At 38.1% G+C, this 24915-nt stretch overlaps 1 protein-coding gene across 1 annotated transcript in view; it reads left to right on the top strand.

Annotated features, from left to right (window-relative positions):
* Positions 1–23349: 23349 nt before the first annotated feature.
* The window catches only part of LOC127636121 (nuclear receptor-interacting protein 1-like), a 31043-nt gene continuing 29477 nt past the window's right edge, over positions 23350–24915 (top strand). The window contains exon 1 of the mRNA XM_052116525.1: positions 23350–23549. The gene's annotated coding sequence lies outside the window, so the exon portion shown is untranslated. The remainder of the gene's footprint in view (positions 23550–24915) is intronic.

Here is a 24915-nt window from a genome sequence, read left to right on the forward strand (position 1 = left end):
TTACTGTATATAATTACTGTAGAGTCTCGCCTAGGGTGCCAAATGAGGTAGGGCTGGCACTGACCCACAGATTGCGCAAACACGCCCACCTATGGCCACTTGCCTTTGGCGGTGGAATGAAAATTGCACTTAAAGTTAGCGTTCTCAATAAAATTGGATAAGATGTTGTTGACGTTGGTAGCACTACGCTTTGCGCACTCATGTAAATAGAGCCCTATATCACCGTATAGCTTATAGTATATCATGAACCACGATTTACTGTCATATTTTTTATGGAACAGAAGCAGTTATCACATGCGCTCACCTCAACTGACCTGTCTTTCATATATAGCATTGGAAAGTCTGATTCATTTTAGTAATCAATTCATATGAGTGGTTTATGTACAATGTATATGAACCAATACAAAAAAATTATCTGATTCACGTCAAAGTGTAGCATTTTGGGACATCATTTACAGTATATATAGAAAAATATTTAGTTAAATGCTGTTCATTACCATATGGTTTAGTCAGTTATAAATTAATTTATAATTTATGGTTAGGGTTACTGAGTGAATCTGTATATGAGTCACTCAGTCATTAAATAACCCTTATTGTTTTCTTGCCAGAAGAATACTTGCCAGAACAAATACTTGTTCAAAAGAGTAGCTTGAATGTGGTTTAGTCAAATCAACTCTTGGAAAGATTTAGCATTTTAATATGGGTAGAAAATATTGGAAATCTATTGGTCTTGTCCGACTACATCTGCTACACTGCTGCTGCTGGTATGGTGACTTGCTATGCTAAAACATACACAGACATATTGAGTGTTGCTGCTGCACAGTTAGAAAAACACAAGACATGCTGCATCAAGCATGAATAACATGATGCTGTACAATTAGATATAAATGAATTACCAAATAGCAGATCTAGGCAGGTCGTGCTGGGGAGGTGGAGGGTTTTAGAGAAAAATCTTGCAGAACGCTACAGTGAATCTGGCATACTGAGCAAGTTTAAATGTTAGGCAAAGATAGAACACAATAGAGTTTCTGGTTCCGGAAGTAAAAATCTCATTTATTTTTCCCATAGACTAATAGATTTTCAACAATAACGTATAAACCCTTAAAGACAGACTTACCTTGAGCTCCGAGATTGATAATGTGTGGTGAATGCTTCTGTTGAAGCCATGTTGTAGCTGTTTAATAGCGTAATTCCCGGTTAACAACTACAGTACCCATGGTACAGCTGTGAAAGATCCACCAATCAGAGAACCGGGGCCAAGAAAGCCTGTGAAATAAGCCGAAGCAACCACCCACATCAATGATGCACTCTGAGTGACGCAAACCAGTCGGTCTCCCTGCACTTACATATTTGTGTATATCATAATCATTCGCAATAAACATAAACCATATTGTTTATATACTTATAATCAACTATCTAAAATCAATTGTTTTTTATATATTCAATCATGTAATTTGCAATGCTTTATGGTAATGTAGTTCGTCCCCTTATGAAAGACAGTAAGTACACTGACTTGTACCTTTGACTTTTTGTCGAATTATCAAATATATTTTTGTCTTAAATTAAAGTAATGAAATGTTGTGATTTAACTCGGAGCAGGTTGGTTTGGTTCATGTTTTACAACTCTTTAATGAAGGGTTTTTTAAAAAGTCTGTGATAGAAATGAATGGGAAAAATACTTCTATCGGGAAGACACGCAGGCTTGAGTGAAGTTTGAGATGCCATTTATTTGGTAGATGTAAACCGGGAGGTAATGTCTCTCCCTTTGGCGTAGGCCCCGTCCGGCAGTCCGAGGGAGTTGTACCCAGAACCGTCATGTCCTGCCGGAGATAGGAGGCAAGGGCGAGGAGCCTACCCCCCACTGCGGGACAGGTCTCAACTAGTGGTGGTGGGAAGGTGGAGGTTGCTGTGTTAGCACACCGAAACAGTAATGTGATAGATTGTGAGCGGACTTTTAAAGCAATGGCTTACGTGCGATTGGCTAGGAGTCAGACATGGGGACTTGTGACTTGGTGACTTGGACTCGAGTCGACTCGAGTCGCTATTTTTATGACTTGTGACTTGACTTGACAAAAAATAAAATACTTGAGACTTGACTCGGACTTGGAAGTTAAAGACTCGGGACTTGACTTGACTTGAGACATGAAGACTTGAATGACTTGAGTGTTAATCACATCATGTTTTCAGTTTGAATATAAAATATGTACATTATTTTAAAAAATAAAGTTGATCCAGCTGGAGCGCAGGCTGAGAATAGTTTTGTCATGACTGGATCACGACACTATAGGCTATCATCAGCCATGCCCTCTCGTACTTTACGCACACCACGCCCACTTAGATCAGATAACACATCAACATGTCAGCCGGAGGGGTAACGTTACAAAAATTATTATCAAGATGGCAAAAGACGAACAGCGCTTTGCAAGACATGCAACGTTAAGATCGCGGACAGCCAGACGACAACCTCCAATTTCGTCCGCCATTTGAAGAGCCATTCTGCCCAGTAAGTTCTTGTCAATTTGTTAATTATATCTGGTTAGTTGGTAGTTAGCTAATGTAATAATAGCAGGGTTCCCACGGGTCCTTGAAATCCTTGAAAGTTTGTGAATCTGAAAAATAAAATTCAAGGCCCTGGAAAGTTCTTGAAAATAAACATACATAGATACAGGTCCTTGAAAGTGCTTGAATTTATTTTGTGCAAGAAGTTTTCTGGAAAAAAAAAATCTGTCCATTAATTTTTTATTTCGCCAAAACAATTTTTGATTTAGCCTGCTTGATTTATGTTAGTTACGCGCATTTACGTTAAGTGTTTCCCGCGCAAGGTACTTTGTTTTGTACGTTGCCATGACGTTCACGCGCGCTGGTACCTCAAGGTGCAATACCTTGTAAAAGAGGTAATGACTAATGGATATACTCTGAGTGTGTGTGTGAGTGAGTGAGTGAGTGTGGGTGTGGGGTGTGAGAGCGAGAGAGTGTGTGTGTGTGAGCGAGAGTGAGTGAGTGTGGGTGTGGGAGAGAGAGTGTGTGTGAGAGTGAGTGTGGGTGTGGGAGTGTGGGAGAGAGAGTGTGTGTGAGAGAGAGAGAGAGAGAGAGAGTGTGTGAGAGAGAGAGAGTGTGTGAGAGAGAGAGAGTGTGTGTGTGAGAGTGAGTGTGTGTGAGAGAGAGAGGAGAAATGTAACAAAGTTTAATGTATGTAACTGTGTTTGAGAGAGAGAGAGAGGGAGGTGTTCAGAGAGGAGTCTGTTGGATGTTGAGCTGTTATTTGTTTTATGGACTCAATGTTGAAAATTTAAAACATTTCAAACACTGTTGGCAGAAGTGAAAAATAAATAATTTTATGACGTTACAATTTTGTTTGATTCCATGATGTATTTTACTGAACATGAGTATTGTAATTTACTGACAGTTACTTATATCTTGTCTTTTCACTTTATTATGATCAGATTCTGCAGGTAAAATTACAATAATAAGGTGACTTGACTTGGACTTGACTTGACATAGCCTGTGACTTGACTTGACTTGCCCAAGAAAAAAATACTTACTTGAGACTTGAAGGTTAAGACTTGAGACTTACTTGAGACTTGCACATGTGTGACTTGGTCCCATCTCTGCTAGGAGTTACCCAGCTAATGATGTGATGATGTACACCTGCTGGTCTTCCCGCTAGAACTATGCTCCACTTCCATTTCCAGAACACAGACGCTGAATAAGTGGGTGGGGCACTGTTGCACTCTATTAGTTTTTTATGAGTTTCATGCCTGACCTTTGTCATTTTAACAATTTTTCAGCAGGCCCATACAGAATCTGTGTGCGCAGAAAACTCTGCAGATTTGGGACACAAATTTCCACATATACACTCTCCCTTGCATGTTTGTTTATTAAATATATTTAGCCTGTTTGATTATGCTTTTTTTAGCAGTCATTAGGAATGTAGCATTCAACTCAGACATTTTACCATGTTTGGTAAACATTTTACCATTCTACATAATTGGGCAGGTTTTCCAACTAAATCAGCACAGACAATGCCAAAAAAGTCAGCAGATTCTATCTGGGCCTGCCTATGAGTAGCTTGTATTTTGGGAACAGTTTCTTGTCACTACCCCAACACTCTTCATTATGCCGATCCAGTTTCACTCACATTCGTCAATTCATGATACAGGACATATGTTTCAACTATTTGCCCTCTCAGGCAACATACATAAACACCCCAGAAACATCATGAATTATTCAATGATTTTGAGGTGATGGTAAACACTGTGGCGTTTGATGACGCATGATTTTTATGACTGATACGGACATCAAGATTATATGATTCTTGGGACACTTATATGTGCCAACCATTTATGATCTTTAAATCAGTTTAAAGCCATGAGCCTATCCAGATCACACAGTTCCTGACTGCTTGAGGTAAGAGTGACAAAATTGTGCTTAAAGGTAACAGTTACAAATGGAAACACCAACAGTGGCAGCCAATGATATGAAATCCTGCCAGGAATCCACACTGGGACAGAAAACGCAGTCGCTGGTGTAAACTGCCAATAATTGGTTTTACTTCTAGACAACTGTTTTCTTAACCATCTGATTCATTTCTAGCCTCTTATACTGTAGTGTCACTAGTTCTATGATCCAATCACCCACACAGACCCCAACAGGTGGGGTTTGCCTGTATATTAGAAGACAGACGCTGGCTTCCATATGGCTTCTAAAAATTGTCATTTGTGTTCTGCAGAAAAAATACAATTGTGCCCATCTGGGAGGCAGTATATGATGAGAGAATTTTCATTTTTGCATGAACTGTTCCTTTAAGTCATTATTAGCTGTTAATGTTGTAAACATTTTCAGTTGTTGTAATATGGGCATATGCAGATCATATGGCTTCAGAAGACTTGGCATTTGGAAAATGGTACTTAAGTCATATCACTTTCATTGTTCTTTTCTGTCCTGCTTTCAAAATGTTCAGTCCCTGCTGTCCCTATATTCTGTCATTGTGTTGAAAAGAGCAGAATTAATTCTTTAGAATTTATTCTTTCTGGTTTCACAGAGGAAAGAAAGGCATACAGGTCTGGAACAACATGAAGGTAGGTAAATGATGGCCGAATTTTGATTCTTGGGTCAATTATTCCGTTAAAGGCAGAGGAGATACAGTACACTGAGATAAACACAGACAGTGAGGCAGAGCGAGACAATTAGGGAGGACAAGGGGCGGGTGAAATTTTCATTGTGTGAAGGACAAAGTTAGTGACCCGTAGATTATTCTGAGTAGATTGTGTTGCAGGGCCATCTCAAGGTCAGACTGAATATTTTATCTCTCTGCTCTCCATAATTTGCTTTCAGCATTTGGGAGCTGTTTAATCACAGACGGCCATGTAGAGGTTGAGAGTAGGTCATTCTTACATCAACATTTGATCTGTTAGCTCCAATGCAGCATAAATTATTGGAGAGTTACAATCTTCCCTTTTTAATATCAAAATATTTGTATTAAGCCAGATGTTGCAGGCTTTTTGGAGGCATAACCTTGCGTTACTGACATTTTATGAAAAGCTTTGCACATGGACACATGGCAGCAGAGGACAAATTAGTTTCCAGGATGCGGATAACTGTGGGACAACTCAGGAGGCCAAGGACATAATTTTCACACTATGTAGTGTCCTGGCTGCTATTGACTGGAGCACATGGTTGATGGGTCTCATTTAAACTCCATTTGTATCTGACCCATTAATGCATCTCATATAATTCTTTTAAAATATATTTAGTTGTAACATTAATATTTTTGATTATAATAATCAAGAATGGTTAATATATGGAAATATGATGACTTCAACCAGCAAACTCAGGCATACATAAATACAATATGCCATCATTGATCTCATTGTGTCATGGAAGTGGTCCATGTGTAGCAGTGTAGTCAGCAGTCATTGATCTGCAGTGTCCTATACTGAGTGATTTTCCTGGAGTGGATCAGCCCTGAGAGTGTCCCAGAGGGACTGGAAACACAGCAGGGACTGCAGTTCTGTGCAAGCGCAGGAATGGTACAGTGTATATACACTGCAAGGGTCTGATTTGACACGATGCGAAGCAACAAATGTAGAACATTACCATTAAGGGGTATTCACTCTCAGAACATTTACAAGCATTTTAAATAGGTGGTATGTAATTTCTGCGACACTAGCGCCACTGAACTGAATTACAAAAAATAAATAATTTTTTCAAAACAACTTTCCAGATACACCCCTCGTCTGCTGTTGTTCGAACTGTCAGAAAGTCCTGGGAGGGTCGCCATAAACAAACACAGGAATTTTAGAGCCTAGTTCCACAGTGACAAGCTCTGAATTACTTACACCTTAGTTGTCTCTGCATATTAAGCTGAGATAAAAAGGAGTTTTTTTTTAACACTGAAAATGTTACATACATGCTTTAAAGGAATAGTTCACCCAGAAATTAAAATTCTCTCATTATTTACTCACCCTTCTGCCATCCCAGATTTGTATGACTTTCTTTCATCTGCTGAACTTAAATGAAGATTTTTAGAAGAATTTCTCTTTTGGTCCATACAATGCAAGTGAATGTTGAAGCTCCAAAAATCACATAAATCAGCATAAAATGTAATCTATAAGACTCCAGTGTTTAAATCAAAATCTTAAGAAGTGGTATGATAGGTGTGGGTGAGAAAAAGATCACGTTTACATTCTTCTTGTATTTTTGGTGGTTCACATTCTTCATGCATATCGCCCCCTACTGGGCAGGGAAAACTATTTCTAGCAAAAAAAATGACTTCAGTATTGATCTGTTTCTCACCCACACCTATCATATCACTTCTGAATATATGGATTAAAACACTGGAGTTGTATGGATTACTTTTATGATGCTTTTATGTGCTTTTTGGAGCATCAACATTTTGTCATCCATTCACTTGCATTGTATGGACCTATATCTTTATACGTCCATACAATGCCTACAAATCTTTATTTGAATTCTGCAGAAGAAAGAAAGACACACACATCTGGGTTAGCATGAGGTTGAGTAAATTATGAGAGAATTGGGGTGTACTATCCCTTTAAGGCCAGAAACAGAGGTTGCGCTACAATCACTTTATATAAGTCTATTAGTCTGACTTTGCAAAATAGGAGTGGTACGATTTCAGAATACTAAACGTGTCATTCTAAAAAGATGAGTTTAACTTTTAAAGTGCATATAAATGGACTGATAGTGAACGGCCCTTTATAGCGAGAGCTATCTTTGTTGTATTGCAGTGCTTGTCTGCAGTATAGACATGATGAGAGGGAGATAGAGATAAATAGAGTGAGATGGTTGTTGTGGACTGCAGACTGAACTCCATTCCCCCCTTGAAAAGGGGGTTTTATCAGTGCTGTGGACAGCCTGTTAAAACAGCCTCAGACTGCTCAATGTTGCTCTGATAATGAGCAAACAGGGGCAATTGAATGTCAATGCCCCCGTGGGAACAGAGGAAACGTGCCCGGGGAGGGAGGGGGGGGGGGGTGCTCTCCTTCCCCCTCCTCCCCCTGAGCGTGTGAGTCTAGAGAGGGAGAGAGAGACCGTGTCACCTTGTAGAGTTCTCTCTCTTTGTCCTTTGATCAGTTCACTTGGGGCACTGACAGCTGAGTTTCCCCACAGGTGGGCCTCACTCTAATACAGATTGGGTTGTTTTAAAGTCAAAGGCTGATTTTAACCTATCAGAACTTCAAGAGGATATGGCCTTTGAATGTACTTTTCTTGTTAAACATTTGTCAATAATTCATCTTTCTCTTTCTTTTTTTAAAGGAGTGTTAATGAAGTAGTAAACCCAAGAACCAATAATGTTTGATGATGTCACTGACGTCCAATCTGATGTGTCAAAATGTGCCACATTTTGTTATGCAAGCTACAGCAGAGGGAACATTTAGGTGAATAGTGATTTTTCAGTTTGTGACAAAAAGCTATTGCTTGGCCTCAGAAGACTTTGAATATAGCACACAAGTAAAATGTACTATATTTATGGTGATGCCTTTGGTGTTTTATTGTCCTTTTTGGAGCTTGGCAGATTAGTCATTATGAACTGCTGTTGTATGAAAAATTATCAAAATCCAAACAGGTTCGGTACAAAATGAGGGTGAGTAAGTAATTGTGTTATATTACTATCACTATAAAAGTAGTGACCTCCATATAGAGTTAAACTTACCTCTGTTTCATCCACACTGAATCAGAGTTCTGTAACACATGCACTAAACACAAACAAGATCCGTTATCAACCTCAGCATCAGCAATCTGACACGGATGAGGACGTCGAAAAGGCTTCAACAAGAGAGACAAAATAGCTGAATGCTTTTAACACGCAGTAATAAAATCTCACCCAGGATGCTTTCTCAGCTGTGTCACTTTGAAAACCATTTTTGTTCTCGAAAGCCGATACAAGTTTTTTCTAACCTATTTATCGTGATCTGGAAAGATTCTGATGCATGACAAAGTCCACATGGAAATGCGTGCCTTCGGTACAAAAGGCTGCCCTACAAAATCTTATCAATGGAATCTCAAGAGAATGCCGTGTTAAGTTAGAAACAAGGCCAGATGCAACATGACAAAGAAGATGTCACAGTTTATTTGTCACCTGATGAGAACAGTGTCTCAGTGTCAGTAACAACTCCAAGGCATGCAATTCTTCCTCTGAGAAATGATCTTACGAATGACTGCTTTGTAGTGCAAGATTCTGTCCCCTTGCAGATATTTTTTATCCTCCTTAGATCTCGACATGTAATATTAGTAATTCCTCTAAAAACAAGTGTATCAAGTTATTGCGATATTTAGCTAGGGTTGCCACTTTCAGCAAAAGAATAAGTGCATTCTCAGTGGTTTTTTTGTTTGTTTGTTTTTTAGAAAAATAATTCCCACTCATTTAAATTTTTCCACATTTTCCACTTGAGATTTAAGTGCACCATTGGTGTAACCCAAAAACCCAGAAACATAGTGATTGCTGTATGTCGTCATGAAATCAGAGACCCTTTCCTCCAAATCCGAACACAAGTGGTCGCAGGAGACACATTTAAGTGACCAGGCCTGACCACGTGTGATCAGATCACCCAAGATGAATATTAAAACCAGGTGTAAACAGAAATCATGTTACTATACTTACATTTTTGTAAAATGACTTTTACGTGGCTTGTTGTACGTATCGCAGCACTTTCCTAGTGACTAGAGGCACTACAACAACTGCTATTCCCTTTCACACAAATTAAGAGTAAAACGGCAGATAATAAATTCATAAACTCTTTCCGCCCTGTTCCTCACACTATGCTATTATGACTTCTAAACACTTTTACTGTAGTGCATGACTTGTAAGGCAATACATTTTAAAGTTAGCATTGCATAACAAACTACATTTACTAGCTTGTTCAAGTGTGATCAAAATGCTCTAAGCTGATTTGAGCGTTGTGTCATAGAAACACCACAAATTAGTTTTTTATGACACTTTTGGTTAGGTTTAAGTTGTAGGGTAGAGAGGTTTTTTGTTGATTTAAAACTTGATGTTTGATGAAATTGTTTTACTCCCTTTTAGCACCACAGTGGACATTTCACCTTGAAACTGCCGTAATGCATGTAAGAAACCATGTAATGTGCTTTTGCAAAAATATCACCACAATTACATAATTTTTATGAAATCAGGCTGGACAAAACATAAATAAACAAGGATACAATAAAACATGGATAAACAAGGATGGATGTGTGTGTGTGTGTGTGTGTGTGTGTGTGTGTGTGTGTGTGTGTGTGTGTGTGTGTGTGTGTGTGTGTGTGTGTGTGTGTGAATGTGAGTAAGCGAGAGAGAGTGAGAGAGAGAGAGATCACCTATTGCCACTCCCAAGCAGAGATGCTGTCAGCTTTCTGTAGATCAGCTTTCTCAGTGGAAAAATAGCATCCAAGCGGGGGTATTTCTCCCTATTTCGCGGTAGCTGGTGCGTAAGAGTCGATCACTATAGAAACCGTAATGTCCTCCGCCATTTTAAACCGCACCCATTGTGTAATCAATCTGTCAGTTGTGTCTCTCAGCTGTGATGAGCCGTAATGCTGAAATTGTTTGTTTAAAGCGGTTTAAAGCTATTTCCTAGCTTTAGTAGTGCAGTTACGAAGAGCTGTTGTATGTAAGCGGCCGATGTGGATTCACTTCACTTCACTTCACCTCACCTAACTGGCTCATATTACACACAAAAATTATCTTTTGCCATCACCTGCTGGCTATCATATGTAATGTCAAAAAAATAAAAGACAAACAGTAGCTCTTAACACATATGCACTGTTCTTACACTTTAGTTTAGAATGGTACGAACACAAGCGGTGTGATATACACACACACACACAGTGAAGCATTGGAGTGCTGATGCTGTCAGACCATCAGTGCTCGTGGAACTTCTCTCGTCCAATCAGATTCAAGGACCAGAACTAACTGTTGTGTGTGTAATATACACACACACACACACACACACACACACACACACATGTTGTGTTTCCATGTTTTATGGGGACTTTCCATAGACATAATGGTTTTTATACTGTACAAACTTTATATTCTATCCCCTAAACCTAACACAACCCCTAAACCTAACCCTCACAGAAAATTTTCTGCATTTTTACACTTTCAAAAAACATAATTTAGTATGATTTATAAGCTGTTTTCCTCATGGGGACCGACAAAATGTCCCCACAAGGTCAAAAATTTCGGGTTTTACTATCCTTATGGGGACATTTGGTCCCCACAAAGTGATAAATACACGCTCACACATACACACACACACTCATACATAAGAACATTGTATGGAAAGACTGGTTCTTTTTTATTCTACGAATGTCTAAATGTTCTAGATAATTTATATATATTTATATATGTTGCATATATAAATACATATACTGTAAATGTACACACACACACACACACTGTGTATATTGTTTGACATATTAACATAGGAAAACTTAGGTTGTGATATATAGAAATTATATAGAACATTTAGACATTCATAGAATAAAAAATAACCAGTCTACACTGACAAAGTTCTTTTGTTTATACAATGCATTATAAAGCAATTTAAGGATTGGTTCCGAACTGAGTACCCATTAAAAGTTTTTTCCGCCACTAGAATTGTTTTGGGGTCCAAGAGCGGAAAGGATTCTGCGGGGGATAGAATCATGTATGACACTGGTGCTTGGATCACAGTAGGCAAAGATCATAGCGAGCAAGAATAACACTGACAAAGATTGCTGTGATGGCACATTCAAATCCCCTGTCTGCTTGGAAATGTTTTTTCAAAGGGTTCCGTCCTTTCCATCTGATAGTCAAATGAGGCAGACGAAAAGCAAAGCAGCCCCTCCCAGACCACTCTCTCCCATACCCAGGGATTAACCAAAGACCACAAAGTAGGTCAAGAAGACACACTCGGAATGCACAAGGAAAGGATAAACCACAAACCACCTCACTGTGACAGGCTGGGACTTGTCCTTCTACTAGTTTTCGACACACTTATTCAGCTGTGCACAAACACACATAACAGCGGCAACCTAGATTTCAAAATTGAGTAAAGACACCAAAGTGACAGCCAAAGTGTTTGAGAGGCCTGCGAATGTAGGTTAAATACTGAATATGTATAGAGGGATACCTTGAGTAAATACTGTCTTCGTCATCTGTCACTGGGAGCTTTTAAACTGATTTACTCATGAATCGACAAGCTCAATTAACTCATCAATTTTGATTTACGCCGGGAAGGATGTTTTGGAAACCATTGCTATGACATGAATGCTCCAATGAGTTTAATTGAAGCCTCAACTTCATCTTAGATATTTCTCCTGAAAATTCTTAGAATAAAAAATAGACACAAACAAGAAAAATATGAGTATAGAGCTATAAAATAAATGTTTGAGTTCATATTGAAATCTCTGACTTTTGACTGCAGACTTTGTTATCTTGGCAAATTTTAGCTCAGTTTTAGAAATTCTTAAGATCTTTTCTGATACGTGTCTCTCAACTCTTTCTGTGCCTGAGGACTTTAAAAAAGACTTTAAAAAGTGCTAAAATGCAATGAAATCACCACCCACCCACTTTCTGTCACAAATCATGGAGCTGAAAGAGGCTAACTGGTATGGAGGTAAATTCATGACTAAAGTTTCTGAAGCATAAAAGCATGTTGAATTGCTCTACTCGAAAAAATGTCAGTAATTTCTGAAAGTAAATAACCATCCTTTATTTCAGAGCAATGCCGTTGCGTTATCTACTAGTGCTTTTTCTTTAGCAGAAATATACCCCCCCCCCAAATAAATGGTTGTATTTATTCTTGTAGTTTTTACTACAAAGCAGGAAAATAATGAAGGTGTGTTGAAGTTTCAGAAATGCTAGAATTTATCTGAACATGTGTATTAATAGTAATATAAGTATGTCATTATTATTTCAAAACGTGGTATGGATATGGAATTGATTATTTTGCACTCTCTATATTTTAGTTTCTGTACTTGTAAAGCACTAAACAAATAAGTCAAGAATGTTTGAAGTTGAATTTAATATGGTCAATGCTAAGGGTTAGTCTCAGTCTCAGACAGCTGGAAATGGTCACAGGCATGATGTAAATTGCAGCAAAAATTGCAAGAGTTGTCAGAAAATCTATTCTGATTGGCTGGCAGCTCTTATGAGGTGCACAGGTTTTTATCACTTCATCAGATAACAAAATGTTGTTTAGAGGTTACCAGGCTACAACAATGAGCTTCCAACAATGGAAGAAGTATAGTTGAAAACTACTTGACTTTTGATTAGATTTGCCAAAGCTTTCAGAAAAAAGGAGCAATTAAGAGTACTGCTTTAAACAGATTTTATAGTGATAATTTAAATGAGCTTCCACTTTGTTGTATGTCATGCCACATCAAATTATAAAAACAAGTTAAATAATAATAATAAATTAAAAAAAAAACATTCGGGGTGCCTCCAAAAGTAATTTTGCCAAGGGCATCTCACTGTCTATAACCAGCCCTGAATCACTGATCGCTGTGTTGGTAGACAGACATAATAAACTGTGGTTGGTGACCACAGTTTATTAAATTAATAAGTGAAGTTGCAATTATTAGATGATAATTATTTGCTAGAACGTGTATTTTTTTATTTAACATTTTACCATGATGAAAACTGAGCCTTGTTTATTTAGTTATTTATTTGCATTTCCTGAAATGCGTCAACATCTGCGTATTAATGTCCGGTGCTGAAGTATATAATTCCAAAAAAACAAGCACTTCTACACTGTCGAGGATTTTGTAAATCAGAAATGTAATTGACAGACATAAAAAATAAATAACATTTTTTTTTCAAATAATGTTATCTAGACTAATAGTATATTTCTAGCAGAGACATATCTGCCTATCTTCATTTGTAAAAATCAATGTTCAGTTTTCAGCTTTTCTAAAAAAAATACATGCACCTAGGATAGGCTCCAGTACCTTTGCAACCTTACTTAGGATAAGTGGGAATAAATTCATGTGTATTTGTTTTTAATTAAGATGACATTTATGATCATCTTAATTAATGCTGCTCCTTATTTTACGTAGAGAACGCCTGTTTCCCAAAACAGCACTTAGATTGCTCGTTATAAAGTAGAACTTAAAAACTTAAATGCTTTGTTACAGGAGCTGTCCGGTCCAATGTTGAAACCTTGGCCAATATGTCCAGGAGTTTGTCTTCTCAACATGACAATAATGCAGAAATACAGACAAGCATGAAAATTAAATGTAACCTTGTTGAGACGCCGAAAGTTAATGAAGATCACAGCATTTAATTAAATAAATAACGATGACTTTGTTAAGATGGGGTTTCAGATTGATGCTCAACTTTCTAGAGATTAATGATGTATGTGAATGCATGCAATGTGAATCATAATTAGGGTCTCTAATGTTGCGTAAAGTTTGTTTCTTTTGCTGTAAACTGAATGCACACGGTATTGTAATTTTTCTATTTCATAAAATGCATCACACAAGTTTTTGAATCAGTGAATGTAAAACATGGTGTAAAACTTTTTGTCAGTAAGTGCAAACTGTCACTCCATTTACCTATGCATTTGTGTTATGGAATTTGAAAAATAATTATGTAACATTCTAAAATAATTTTATTACATTTTATGGCTAAATATTAAGCCTAATATTTGGATATATTAACAGGCCTATCAACTCCATTGATAAAAGTGTCATTAATTTGTTTAGGCTAATAAATTCATTATAATGTAACGCAGGGCTAAATATAACATAAATTTAGCACTAAAAATGGTTACATATGTGAATGGCAATTGTTGTTAAAGTTACAAAAAATGTAACTTTTTTGTTCTTCAGTTATTGCACTGTCATGTTCTCTGTTGTCTTTTGTTTTTGTGCTTTTATGTTGAAGTTCAGTTTAGTTCCTGTTTAGTTCCAGAGCCAGCGCCTGTAGCCTTGACCGCCCCAGAGCCAACGCCTGTAGCCTCGACCGCCCCAGAGCCAGCGCCTGTAGCCTCGACCCTCCCAGGGTCCCGCCTCACAAGCCTCCCAGGGCTCCGCCTCCCGAGCCTCCCAGGCCTCCCGACCCAGTCCCTGTCCTGTGGCCTCCTCCCAGGCCTCCTGACCCTGTTCCCATCCTGTGGCGTCCTCCCAGGCCTCCTGACCCGGTCCCTGTCCTGTGGCCTCCTCCCAGGCCCCCTGACCCGGTCCCTGTCCTGTGGCCTCCTCCCAGGCCCCCCTGACCCGGTCCCTGTCCTGTGGCCTCCTCCCAGGCCTCCTGACCCGGTCCCTGTCCTGTGGCCTCCTGACCCAGTCCCTGTCCTGTGGCCTCCTCCCAGGCCCCCTGACCCAGTCCCCGTCTTGTGGCCACCTCCCAGGGCCCCGTCCCCGTCCATTGGACTGCCTGTTTGCCCCTTGTGCCCCCTTGGACAATTTGTCTTTTGTTTTTGTCCTTTTAATTTGTTTTGCTTTATGGAGCGTCTGGAATCCGCTCCTTAAAGCGGGGGCTCTGTCATATTCTCTGTTGTCTTTTGTTTTTGTGATTTTATGTTGAAGTTTAGTTTAGTTCCTGTTTGGTTTTTGTAGTCCTTTTGTACTTTCATTTTATGATTGGTTTTCCCCTGATTAGTTCTCATTCCCTGATTGTTTCCCCAGGTGTTCCTCATTCCCTTGTTTGTTCCTTTATGTAGTCCTTGGTTTCCCTGTTTCCAGTGTTAGTTCTTGCATGTTTTGGTATGCTCTGTGCCAGGTTTCCTGTGTTTTTCTTTGTTCTGAGTTTTCTTTGTGTGTTAAATAAACAGCTGCACTTAGATCCTCATTCTCTGCCTGCTTGGTCACATGCACATTTCCCTTGGCACACCCAAAGCCTTGTTTCTGGCTATGGCATTCCAATTATCCAAATGTATCAATAAAAGTTATTAAATGTTCTTTATTTTCTGATAAACTGTGAAAATGCAAGAAAGATATATTTAAGTTGCACTTATAACTTTAGAGCGGTTCTAAGCCCTTGTTTCTTTATGAAGTTTTTACTTTACTACTTTTATGCTTTTTGGGAAATGTGCAGTAGAGATTAAGTACTACTTTACTGATACTAAAGTTCTATGCTGAGTTTCCTGATAACGATTGATCTTTGTGGTTAAGAGCATTTTCTACCTGCGATTTTACAAACGTTCGTTATTTTTTACGTGCGATTCCCAAAACTGCACTTAGCATGAACATACGAGGACGCACTTTAAGTGCTACTTAAGAGAGATGCTGTCCATAAACATGAAGTGCTGAAATGTGACCATATAGTGCTGTTCATCATTGCAACTTAATTATATTTGTGCGTAACTTTAGAAACGTTTGTACATATGGAAATATTCCATATTCTACATCTTAATTCACTACAAAATTCCATTTTGTTTTGCAATCGTTTGGTGCAGAAAGATGTATTTCTTTTACACAATCACTGCTTCATAAGATGTGCATTTTAAAATTTCATGTTAATCAATGAATTAAAAATAAATGTATGTTTTCATCCAAATTTGACTAATGATTTTATGCATTCATTATTGTTTTTATTATTACTATTAGCCTTTTTGGTTATAAAATAAAACATATGTATACTGATATTAAATGAGCATAAAGTGTAGCTATGGGCTATGCCACATAGGTTGCAGAACCCATGCCTACACAGAAGAATGTTGAATGTTGTCTATTGACAGGGCTTCGGGTCTATAGACCCTTCCCTGACTAATACATTCTTGTCACAGGCATTCCGTAGTCCAGTTGCTTCATGAGAGATAATATGTAATTGCAATAAAAGTTGAGCAGCAGTGGATAATCATTCTGTTGCATGGCATTGAGGAACTGATGATGATGCAGGTTGACTGTGGAAAGGTGCCTTTCATGCCCACCCACGTGTGTAAATCAAATATCTATCTATTTTCTACCCATAAACAATTTTGAAAAACAAACTACCAGCTTTGGTCTTCAGCAGTCAACACCTGATTTCATTGCACTACCTACTGGTGAGAATGAATAGCACCAGAAGGAGAGGTGCATCAGTTCTCTGCTGCTTTTCCTGCAGTTCCTGATGTGGAATGTTGAATTTCCAACTGAATTTGAACCACTGATTTTGAGGAAGCAAATTGAGTTAAGCGAAATAGAATGGACTGAATTTTACCTGTCGAAAAATCTAGATGGCATTTTCAAATTAACTGAATATTTTGGAAATTAAATTTGGAAGGTAAAAATTTATTGTTAAATTTTCAATAATGAAATAAATTTTTAATTGTTTCCAAAATACAACCATGTTAAACTTGAAAAATGCAAGCACTGTAAATACAATGCATTTAAATGCAAGCACTGCTAACACACTGCATTTTATTTTTTTTCAATTAGAGCAATTCAGTATGCTTTTATGCTTCAAAGACTTTAGTCATGAATTTACTTCCATACTAAGGGCTGTTCAGATGGACTTTGAACCCCAGAGAATGTGACACTCACATTAATACCAGGCATGATCTGTTACTAAATGATCTGACAGCTTCCTGTTCAAGTTATAATCCTGTGAAGGCTATTTTTAGAAGTATATTTGGAGCCATGCAAAAACACAATATCAAATCTTATGCTTTCTTGACACCCTGATACAACTTTACATCTTTATCTAGGTCATGATTCAGATTGATCTCACATTGAAATCTGAAATCAATAGGGTGACTTTTATTTAGATGAAAACTGTCTGTGCTTACCGAAATTGTTGTTGGGCGTATGGGTACGTGTGAGCTCCATTTTCCTAGTGTATTGTCCACAGAGAGGCACAAAAAGCGAGTTGTTTTCAGCTGTACAGGATGTAATACAGTGATGATGATTGCATATTTTATAAATTGTACTCCTCCCCCAACCCAAAACCCAAGGCTAAATCAAACATCATTGGGAGTAACAATTTAATGTTAAAAGAAAAATGCAACCTCTGAATAATGCTCGTCACTGATTATGCAAAGGCGATTACTTCCTGGTTTTAAGCCAGTATCCAAACAGGGTCTCCCACGCTTCTGAAGCAATGCATTACCGGTCATGCCACAGAGAAAGGTAAACACATTGGAGCCCATGCAAAATGTCTGATAGGAGAACTGCATATGAACCTATAGGGTAGCCTACCCGAACTCTCTGAAACAACATGCTGGCTTCCTGTGTTATCATGCATGAAACTGGCAGCTGTGGGGATCACCGGTGTCATTTACTGATAGTTTAACAGAATCTTTTTTTTTTTTAAGTTTTGTTGTTGTTGTTGTTGTTGTTTTCATACATTTTTTACTGAAATGCACTGGTAAGTACCACACATTATGATAAAGAGACACAAACTTGTTTAATGAAAACTTCTCTTTGAAGATCCTCACCAATGCAACATTTTCAGAGCTGTAGTGCTTATGTGAGTGATCCAAGTTCAAATATGGCTTGCGGCCAGGGCTGCTTCTAGCTATAACCAGTGTAAGCAGGTGCCAGGGGGCCTCACAAAGCAAGGTATCTATCTATTTACATTTGACATTTTTACATTTATGCATTTGGCAGACGCTTTTATCCAAAGCGACTTACAGTGCTCTTATTACAGGGACAATCCCCCCAGAGCAACCTGGAGTTAAGTGCCTTGCTCAAGGACACAATGGTGGTGGCTGTGGGGTTTGAACCAGTGTCCTTCTGATTACCAGTTATGTGCTTAGACCACTACACCACCACCACTCTATCTATCTATCTATCTATCTATCTATCTATCTATCTATCTATCTATCTATCTATCTATCTATCTATCTATCTATCTATCTATCTATCTATCTATCTATCTATCTATCTATCTATCTATCTATCTATCTATCATATACTGTCTATCATATCTATCTATCTATCTATCTATCTATCTATATATATACACTAAAAGCTGCGAGTAACACTCAAGCATCTGGCTCAATTAGACAGGTAAAGGGGGCCCCCTTGTGGCCCGGGATTGAAGGGAGATTGCAGGGGGCCTCCAAGAAGGATTTCGCTAGTGCCCAGATATGCTCAGAAATGGCTCTGCTTGTGTCTTTCCCCAATCCCATTCTGCCTCTTCTTTCCATAATTTCTGCACTTTTTCTAGGAATAAGAGCAGCAAAATGGTCATCTTGCATGTTTTTCTTCCTTTTCTTTCCAAAAAATAATGTCACAGCCACTCTCACCCAACAACATAAAAAATAACTGTAAGAATTACAGCATTCCCTTGAGTGTTATTCAAGCAGTTTACAGCACATTAAGGGCAGATCAAAATCCAATTTGCCTGTAATAGTTTAGTATGCATTCAGCATATGATTTGAAGGAATGTTTTGTGAAAAGCTCCCAAGGGAGAATCTTGACACTTTGTTTATTTTACATCTCAGCTCCTTGACTTGCTGCCCTTTCTTGACCTTGTCTGTTTGGCACGAACTGAGTTTTACAAATCTAAGATGGAGAGTAGATTTGTCTATACAGTTATTGGAACTGCTGTTACAAATATCTTTAGAACAGAATTACACTTGTTATTTAGACTCTTATGCTTCTAACGATCTAGTGAGTTTCATCAATGTGACAGGGCTGAGGGTGGGGCCGGGTCGTGATGCTCCACACCCGGCCCCTAATCAGGCTAATCAAGCTTCAGAGAGGGATAAAGGCCAACTGGAGACTGCAGTAGGACAGAGAGAGTGATTTACGGGCAGCTGTCCGACACCTTTGTGTGTTTGTCTTTTTGTTTAACGAGATTAAAATATGATTTATATTGTTCTCGCCTCCTCCTTTCCATGAATCCCTTTACACTCAATTAAAATGAGCATTCACTTTAAAAAGTGAAAGTGAATGGTGACTGAAGACAACATTCTGCCTAACATATTCTTTTATGTTTCATGGAGGAAAGAAAGTCATATGAAATTGGAACGACATGAGGGTGAGTAAATAATGAATTAGAATTTTTTGAGTGAACCATCCTTTTAAACTAGTGGGGACACCGACACACCAGGATCTTCTGCTGGGTACCAGCATTCAAAACACAGCATATTTCAGCAGGGCCTTCTCTCCTTGCCCTCTCTTTTGCTCTCGCTGGTCTCTCTCCTGCTCTGGCCGGCAGATACTCAGAGGTTCATGCCTGGATGGGGCAAGAGGTCAAAGGTTAATGTCATCTGACAGAGAGGTCTGTTCCCCTTGAGACAGTCAGGCGTCTGAGTTCAAATGCCACAAACACCCTGCTGGACCTGTAGACCCAGGGAATAAACCTGCCAAAGCTTTGTCTTATTCCCAGCATTACAACGACATCAAAGGAGAATAAAATTGCACATAAACTGATATTTTATATAGTAGAGCTGGATTAATACATTCATGAATCATAGAATATCTGTGAGCATTATTCAAGGTTTGGGACAAGAGTGTGAGACACCATTAAACAGAGTCCTGTTTCTAGAGTCCTGTTTTTATTAGGTGAAAATATTGTCCAGAAATATTCTGCTAATAATGTTTGAAAAAACTTCTGATGATGTGAGACATCAACTATTTATGTTAGTTACATGATAATAGATGTAGCATTGATCTGTGGCCATTCCCAAAGGACATTTTATTGCTCTTTGATATCGCAGGAGATTTAAGAGTTCTCAATTGTTTCATTGAAGTTTCAACTTCGTCTCAGATGTTTCTTTTCAAATATATTATAGAAGAAATACAAACAGACACAAATGAGACAGTTGTTATCATATACAGTCATAATATAGAGCTATACATTTAACAAGGATAGCAGATCTGGAAGATTTTGATGCTAAATGTTTGAGTTCATATATCTTGGCAAATCTTAGCACAGTTTGAGACATCCCTCAGTTGGGATCTTTTCTTAAAACCCCATTAGGGGTTTTCTCAATCCAGAAACTAAGAAGCAGCAGACGTATGCGAAAGTCTCCATTTGCTCTCCATTCCATCTAACAGCTGTCTAGGAGTTACAATTGAGATATTAAAGAGATGTGTTTATATATCTTTTAGGTTACAGGCTCTAACATGTTTTGCATACTAACAAATAACAAATGTAAAAATTTTTGTTTGGAAAAGCAAAAGAAAAATTTGTTGATGCTGGATGCATCTCCTGAGCCTGCCAGTACAGGTCTGCTAAATCTCAAATATCTGTTCAAATACCTGTGATGCTTTGAAAATAGTCATCAGTAGGCTAAGTTGCTGTTCATGTTAAATTGTCTTTCATGCAGGGACTAAAAACAGTTTAAGGAACTAAAACAAAAACAGAAAGTGAACAAAAAAATGTAACCGAAATGGGAACAAAGTAATTTTCAGTTATTCTGGAGTGAAAACTCTATTTTTAAATGCGGGGAACTTACCAGTTAATGGCGTTCCGATATTTTTTTCATGAAGCCAAAGGGTTTATCACAAATTTTTTGGAACTACACCTCTTCATGCTGCTTGAAAAAATGAAACATGTGCATTGATCCAGAAAGAAACTGCTGCATCACACATTTCTTTGCATAATTACCTTTAAAAAAAATACTGTTTTTGCTCAGAACAAACCAAAATGAAAAACATTTCATTTTTAGTCCCTGCTGTCATGTTTTATTTCTTTAAAAATATGTTAAGCTTGGTGGTCAATGTATAGAATGACTAAAGAAAAAACATACTGTACATTCAACAAAGTCTCTTTCAAAGCAATTCAGTCCATCTTGGAAATGCTCCCGAGCAGCTATTTTGTATGGCATAAAAGTACAGCTCCTGTCTCCTTTAATGGGGAAAGACAGAAATCGTCAAAACGGTTGGTCAAGATAACGATCAAAGAACATTTAAAATCAGCATTAAATTCTGACAACAATGGTATCATAAATTGTGATTCTTTCGCTCAGATCACGCTAAAAAACAAAAATTTTCAGGCCGGTCCAGCTAATGCCCATGCGCATTCTTAAGTTGACTGACAGACGATGTCTGTATCTAAAAGGTGATTGGCTCTTTAACCTGTAAGGAGGGACTTCCTTTTCAACACCTGCCATTTTGGGCATTCCAATTTCTCCTATTCGTTTTAATACCGGTGCACCGTCTTGGGCTTAATAGTCTCGCTTATACATATGCATCTGTGTTCTGAGGTCAAAGATTGAAGTTCCCTGAACCACGATTCTGTGAAAAGCTTTAGGGCACAGGTCAGGCAGCTCGAGCAGGGGTTTGAATGAAGGGAGGATATTGTATCTCTAATCCTGTGGCATTTGAGGTCAAAGATGAAAGGTCTTCTAAGTTCAAAGGTCGACTTGGTGTGTGATAGCACTGATTTTGAGACTTCTGATCAGATGTGTCTCTGAGATCTTGGATGTTAGGCACTGTGAATATATTGCACAGTTACACTGAACCAGTAGCTGAATCAAACTCATAAAGAACAGTGTGATGCTTAATGTAGATCAATTTCATACTCATAGCTTTTTCTAAACTATTACATTTGCATTCAATATTATTAAGGGAGTGTGTGTATAGTACTGACATAAATTAAGTGATGTAACTGATGTTTGCTCAGTGCATTTAAAGTTTTAATTACCTCATGACAGCCAACAGACACCAAGCTGACAGTCCTGCAGGTCCTTGCATAGAGAAGAGGTGATGAAAGCAATAGGGTATTAGTCAAGTCATGGGAGAAGCAAATAAAGTCTGATGACATTTGCTCAAGGCCAAAGGCTGAAACTGTCTACTTGAAATACTGTAGACCTGTCCAGGAATTAAAATAATCTCCTTCTCGTCACACAAATCCTTAAAGCTGCTAAAAGTTCACCCAAAAAAATAAATAAAAAAAATTGTCTAATAATTTACCCATCATCATGCCATGTGTATTTCTTTCCTCTGTAGGTGAGGAACAGATAAATATTTAAGTCCTTTTTTAGACTCTCCAGCTCTGACCTGTAAGTGGCGATAAGTACAAAGAGTGTGAATCACAGAAGAAGAATGTGGATGTAAAAGTGGAGATTTGTAGTAAAAATGACTTATTAAATATTAATCTGTTTATCAACCACACCTATTATATCACTTCTGAAGACATTGATGTAACTGCCTTTATTTGCTCTTTGGAGATTCAAAGTTCTGGCCAACATTCACATGCATTATATGGACCTACAGAGTAAAGATATTCTTCTAAAAATCTTCAGTTGTGTTCTGCAGGACAAAGAAAGTCATACACATCTGGGATGGCCTGAGGTTTAATAAATGTTGAGAGAATTTTCATTTTTGGGTACAAATTTAAGACAACTGACACAAATTCCTCAAAGGGATCTCAGTTGTAAGCCTCCTGCCTTTATAATCTGCTTGCTAAAGTTACAATTTCAGCTCTGTCATATTAGAGTTGCTTTAATTTTTAAGTGCAAAATAATAATAATAATAATAATAATGATAATAATAATAATATATATATATATATACACACACACACACACACACACACACACACACACACACACACACACACACACACACACAACACAGACAAAATATACTAAGGCTTATAGTATACAGAGGATAACATAAAAATATAGCAAATAGCATAGTAAATAAATTAAACTGATATGCATTTCAGTAAGTGCTGACATCAGTGCCTACATCAATCATGAATTAATCCAAATTAACCCCAAGCTTTATTACAAAAATATTATTATTATTATTATTATTATTATTAAGTCAAATTAATTAGTATGAAAAATATAAAAGACAGTTTTGCTTATATAACACAGAATATCAGAAGACTTTATGTCTCTCCATTCCTCAAACTGTTCAGATCGTCGAGTGTGAGACGAAGCTCGTCTCCATCTGCGAATGCGCACACGCAAAATCCTCCTGTTGCTTTAAGCTGCGCTCACTTCATCAGTCAGGGGGAGGGATAGAGAGGACGAGTGTGATCATTGCGGAGTTCTCGGGGATTCCGAGAATACACGGTTCACACTGAGACCCGACTGTCAGTCCCGGAGCCCAGACTGCCGTATGAGTTTTTGGACTCTACTACTTCCATTCGTTGAGCCTCAGAGCACTCGCGTTTCCAAAAGCCAAGCGGTCTTTCAGTGCTGGGATAGCGGAATCAGGTACGTGTGTCGAGACGATTTGATGCCAGACTAGCAGTTGTAAAGACCCTGATGTATTAGACCATAATAGATTTATCTTTATTTGACGTATAATCGGATAAAAGATAAAACGACGCTCAGAGACGGTAAAGGAGACGTTCACACAGGACGCGTTTTCCGTTAAAACGGCTAGACGGAGTGTAAAGACGCTGGAAGACGCGCGTTTATAAAAGTTTAACTGTTTTGAACTAGCACAGCGTCTTTAAACGCGACGCAACGGCCAAAGACGTCCGTCTGACGCATCTGTACACAGACCTAAAACATAACGCAAACGGAACGCGTCCTATGTGAACGGCCCCGGATCGCAATGTTCGCTACTGTCGTTTAGTTTCCATTTTGTTTATCTGTCATGTTGCAGCATTATTTCTCACTTCTCGATTGTTATCCATAGACGTACTGTAGTAATACATTTTTATTTCTGTTTAATATTATTATTTATTAACAATTAAGCCACATTGACATAAGGTATTTAATTATGTAAGCTTGTATTGTAAGTCTTATGTCTACTATGGTATATGGTTTTAGTGATCAGTACCTTTTCCTAAGGTATGATCTAATAGACATTGCATCTGATATTTATATAGTAAGGATATGGAGCATGTTCTCTGTGTTGCATTTTCCCGCCCAATTTATCTTGGATAGTCTTAGCACAGCTTTTGCAATTCTCTTTTGCTTATGGACAGTCAAAAGCTTTCATTAATTTCTCAATCATCAAGTTATTATTACTGTGAAATCTATATGCATATTCTTTCTCAGATTCCCCTGTCTTATTAAAGTGTACGACCCAAAGGTTAATAGTTGTAAAACATAAATACTTGTGTTAATCTCTTAAAGGACAAGACCCCACCTGCTTAGTGAGCTTGTCTCTGTGATTCTTTTATTCATTAAGGACGGGATAATGACTTAGATTTTGGACTTTGCATTGTTCATAGTTTCATATGGTTTCCTGTGGCTTAAGTCAATAAAAATGGGACTGAGGAGGTCAAGGGTTAAGGTTTAAAGGTCGTCTATCAGAGGCCATAATTTGGGGTGGTTGTTGCTCCAGGTGCTCTTAGAAACCGTCATCCATCAAGAAAAGACCAAACAATTACAGAAAAGCTCTATATTTGTCACAGAACTGCAAAGAGACGTGGTATACATGTGTTTTAAAGAGATCAAGGCTTAGTTAGCATGTTTTAGACTTCATATGAGTTGTGTTTTGTACTAGACCTCCCATTCTTTCAGCATTAGTTGATTTCTCAGTGGATAGAGGGTTGAATGTAGGTTAAATGAGTTTATGAATCCCGTTGCTGATGAATTACTAAGAAGAGTTTGTTTAGCTGACCCA

The sequence above is a fragment of the Xyrauchen texanus genome, chromosome 43 (assembly GCF_025860055.1).
Source record: "Xyrauchen texanus isolate HMW12.3.18 chromosome 43, RBS_HiC_50CHRs, whole genome shotgun sequence".
In the NCBI taxonomy this organism is placed as follows: Eukaryota; Metazoa; Chordata; class Actinopteri; order Cypriniformes; family Catostomidae; genus Xyrauchen; species Xyrauchen texanus.